Source organism: Zalophus californianus, chromosome 16 (assembly GCF_009762305.2).
Source record: "Zalophus californianus isolate mZalCal1 chromosome 16, mZalCal1.pri.v2, whole genome shotgun sequence".
Lineage (NCBI taxonomy): Eukaryota > Metazoa > Chordata > Mammalia > Carnivora > Otariidae > Zalophus > Zalophus californianus.
This window is the reverse complement of record NC_045610.1, coordinates 9078104-9082785: the sequence shown is the minus strand read 5'-3', so window position 1 is coordinate 9082785 and position 4682 is coordinate 9078104. Positions and strand designations below refer to the sequence as shown.

At 45.6% G+C, this 4682-nt stretch overlaps 1 pseudogene; it reads left to right on the top strand.

Moving 5' to 3' along the window:
- The first annotated feature begins 2295 nt into the window (after nt 1–2295).
- Nucleotides 2296–3385, top strand: LOC113907995 (annotated as a pseudogene).
- Nucleotides 3386–4682: the final 1297 nt, after the last annotated feature.

The window sequence follows — 4682 nt, the reverse complement described above, 5'->3', positions numbered from 1 at the left end:
AGGCAGGTCTCTCCCCTTGGCTTCTAATCTGAGCCGCCCGTCTTTGTGTTTCTCTGAAGCACCCCGAGAGCTGTTGTGTAAGTGTGTGTTTGTGCAAGTGTGTTGATTGTAGTGAATGTGTGGCTCTTGGCCACACTGGATTGGCTACAAGACCCCGCCCCGGGACACCCTGCGTTCCATGTGGAAATGGCAGGCAACCAGAAAAGCAGAAAGTCAATCAGGCTATTTCTAAAGGAGCTAGGGAAATGTGATCAGGGATCCCTTCTTGAGGAGTCGATGCTCTGCTTTAAGGAGAAAAGAGTCAGCGGTGATGCATAGGCTGTAAGTGATAGCTGAACCTCTGGGACTCTTACTCCACATGGTGAAAGGGATTATCCAGCCCTCGCCTCTGAGCTGGTGCTGGCCTGACCTGCCTGAAGAGTCAGATGATGGAGAAAGACTTGCCACTCAACTGACGCGTGGGCTCTGAAGAAGGGAGGTGGGTGGTCAGTGGTCACTGTGGCTGTGGCCATTTGCATTCATCATGGAGCCTGTTGGTATGTGTTCGAGGATCGTCTGTACGCCCAACCAGAGAGCAGAAGTCCAGTGGGTGAGAGGGAAAGAGGGAAAAACCAGAGTAATTTGGAAAGTTGAAAATATAAAACCTGAATATAATTGGGGGAAAAACACATTTTTAATGTTATTTCTAACAGACAAATCCATGGGATTTTAGATCATCTCAGATGCTTTATCCAGAAGGTAAATGATACGGTCTTTGTCTGAGATGCAAGGTAAAGGTGGACTTCTTTCCAACACTTTGTGTAATTTTCCTGAAAAAAGTGAAGAGGGATAAAGGGGCTCCTTTGTAATAGATAAGTTTTGGATGGTTTCTTATCTAGTGTTTGGCAGCCATGCCCTCCACTGTGCCCTCAATGTCTCATTCTCCTTCAGAGTTCTTCAGAGCACTCATTTTATTTTTCGGCTTATTTGCCGACTAGTTAGTGCCTTTTCCTCACTAGGATTTAAGGTCTATAAGAGGAGGCATTTTTGTCTGTCTTGTTTTTTCATGCATTCTTAACGCCCGGGAAGTGCCTGGCACAGAAGGAACACTCAATAGATGTCTGTTGAATAACCCAGTGAAGATGATGGCAGTTTCTCTTTCTTTTTGAAAAAAAATTCATAGCACCAAAAATCTGGCTACAGAAGTAACACATTTTTTATGAAAGATATTTAGACAGTATAGAAACTAAAAGAAAAATAAAAACCGACCCCAATTTCACTGTATGGACGCAGTAACATCCATACTTTGACATCTATTTTTTTTTTAAAAGATCTTATTTATTTGAGAGAGAAAGTGAGAGAGAGCACACAAATGGGAGGAGGAGCAGAGGGTAAAGGAGAAGCAGACTTCCTGCTGAGCAGGGAGCCTGACGGGGAGCTCAATCCCAGGACCCCGGGATCATGACCTGAGCCACCCAGGCACCCCTTGACATCTATTTTTTGAGAAGTTTTTCAAAGCCTTCATTGACTTATGGAGCAGGGACTCGGTGAGGTTGCACATTATCTGTTCATCAAGAGATGCTTCCACTGTCCCCGTAGCCTGGTCACATCTGATAATCTCCTTGGAGCAGATGCTTGTGACTCCTCTCAACAGCTCAATGGCCTCACATGGCCGTGCACATTGGTCCCAAGGCCCGGCTTGGGAATCTCAGCCTCGGAGCCTGGACATGGAGCACTCCTGAGCTGGTTCTAGGAACCAAGTCACCGAGGGCAGTGGCCTGGGGCACGATGCTTCCACTGGGGCAGAGCAAGGCTTAAAGAACAGGTTTTGGTGGCAGCAACGAGATCAATGGCAAACCCAGTCTAGGTCTTCTTAGTGAACTGGTCACATTTGCTGTTTCTCTCTCTGCCTGAGGTTTACGGACTATAACATGAGGTGGGTGGGGAGGGGGGCAAGGCCACAAGAAGGAGATCCTGGGGTGGCCATGTGGTACGGTCGTTAAGCTTCTGCCTCTTGGTGTTGGCTCAGGTTGTGATCCCAGGGTTGTGAGATCCAGCCTCATGATGGGCTCTGCACTCAGCACAGAGTCTGCTTGAGACTCGTTCTTCCTCTCCCTCTGCCCCTGCCCCACCCCCTGAGCATGCTCTCTAAAAATAAATAAAATCTTTTTTAAAAATTAAAAAAAAAATTTTTTTAAAGAAGGAGATCCTGGAGTTCTTGACAATGCGAGCCCCAGGGTCTCCACCAATTAATTGAGAAGAAATGCTTAATTATCAATTTGTCTCCTAAAAAGATTAGTGGGACTCCAGGTAAAGATGGCGGAGCGCGGTTACAGCTTTTCGCTGACTACATTCAGCCCATCTGGTAAGCTTGTCCAGATTGAATATGTTTTGGCTGCTGTAGCTGGAGGAGCCCCTTCAGGGGGAATTAAAGCTGCAAATGGTGTGGTATTAGCAACTGAGAAGAAACAGAAATCCGTTCTGTATGATGAGCAAAGTGTACACAAAGTGGAACCAATTACCAAGCACATAGGCCTGGTGTAGAGCGGCATGGGCCCTGATTACAGAGTGCTCGTGCACAGAGCTCGAAAACTAGCTCAGCAATACTATCTCATTTACCAAGAACCCATTCTTTTTTTTTCTTTAAATTTTTTATTGTTATGTTAATCACCATACATTACATCATTAGTTTTTGATGTAGTGTGCCATGATTCATTGTTTGTGCATAACACCCAGTGTTCCACGCAGAACGTGCCCTCTTTAATACCCATCACCAGGCTAACCCATCCCCCCACCCCTCCCCTCTAGAACCCTCAGTTTGTTTTTCAGAGTCCATCGTCTCTCATGGTTCGTCTCCCTCTCCAGTTTCCCCCCCTTCATTCTTCCCCTCCTGCTATCTTCTTCTTCTTTTTTTTCTTAACTTATATTGCATTATTTGTTTCAGAGGTACAGATCTGTGATTCAACAGTCTTGCACAATTCATAGCGCTCACCATCCCGCCAACAGACCGAGAACCCATTCTCACAGCTCAGCTGGTACAGAGTAGCTTCAGTGATGCAAATACACTCAGTCAGGTGGTGTTCTTCCATTTGGAGTTTCCCTACTAATTTGTGGTTGGAACGAGAGGCGACTGTATTTATTTCAGTCAGATCCATCTGCAGCTTACTTTGCCTGGAAAGCTACAGCAATGGGAAAGAACTATGTGAATGGGAAGACTTTCCTCGAGAAAAGATATAATGAAGACCTGGAACTTGAAGATACCATTCATACAGCCATATTAACCCTAAAGAAAAGCTTTGAAGGGCAAATGACAGAAGACAACATAGAGGTTGGAAACTGCAATGAAGCCGGATTCAGGAGGCTCACTCCGACTGGAGTTAAGGACTACTTGGCAGCCATAGCATAATAACTAAGTGACTGAAAAATCTGGAATTTCAGATAATCCCTCTACTTAAACATGTTGAAAGTATGTTTTGTTTTGCAGACTTTTTACGTACTTATTTCTACATAGTTTAATGGACTGATGTTTTTAAAGTGACACTTATAAATCATAATAAACTGTTAAATAAAAAAAAGATTAAGTGGGTCACATTTGTAGTCAGATTGGAAAAAAATAATAGTCAACTTACTTCAGTGAATTTTTATTTATTTTTTTAATATTTCTAAAGACTTCTGAAAATGAAAGCCTTCCTTGGATTAATACAAGCTTCTCTGATTTTACACACTTGCAAAAAGATAAAAATTGCACAGAGTAGAGAAGACCTTGCAGGCCTAGAGTCTTAGGTTCAGTTTCTCAAGAAGGAGACCCTAAGACAGAGATTCAAAAGCAAGTTTACAAACCAGAAGAGACTCTTAACTCTAGGAAACAAACTGAGGGTTGCTGGAGGGAAAGGTGGGGGATGGGGTAGCTGGGTGATGGGCATTAAGGAGGGCACGTGATGTGATGCGCACTGAGTGTCCTATGCAACTGATGGATCACTAAACTCTACCTCTGAAACTAATAATACACTGTATGTTAATTAATTGATTTTAAATAATAAAAAAAAAAAGGCGAGTTTACCTTGGAGGTGATTCCGGGAAGCACCACTAGGGGTAAGTGGAGGTTGGACAACACAGGAAAGGGAAGGAAGCCGGTACAGGTGTCCTCCCGAGCAGGTGACTTCAACAGGCAACTGGGGATCGCAGAGCAAAGGGCACTTGGCACCCGACAGATGAGGAAGCGGCAGCTTTTCTCACTGACGTCCACGCCCATGGCCATTGATGATTGGTCGAGGGCTGCCCGCATAGACTGCCCGGTGCACAGGCCAGGTGACGAAAAGCACAGTGCCAGAGAAAGCCAGATGTTGCAGGAACTTGCGGTAAGAAGCCATCCAACTGACTCAGAAAGGTGAGTGCCTGCAGAAGGGCTATGGGCTGGGCACCAAGAGCATCTGCTGCACCTGGCACATAGTTTTCCTTCCCCAGTCCTACCAGGCAGCTCTCAACAGGAGGGTACTGAGTCTGGCTTGTCAGTTTTTATTTATTTATTTGAGAAAGAGAGAGGGGGCAGGGCGGGGCAGAGGGAGAGGGAGAAGCAGACTCCCCGCTAAGCAGGGAGCCAGCCCAATGTGGGGCTCAATCCCAGGACCCTGGGATCATGACCTGAGCCGAAGGCAGACGCTTAACTGACTGAGCCACACAGGCGCCCCATAGACTGGCTTGTC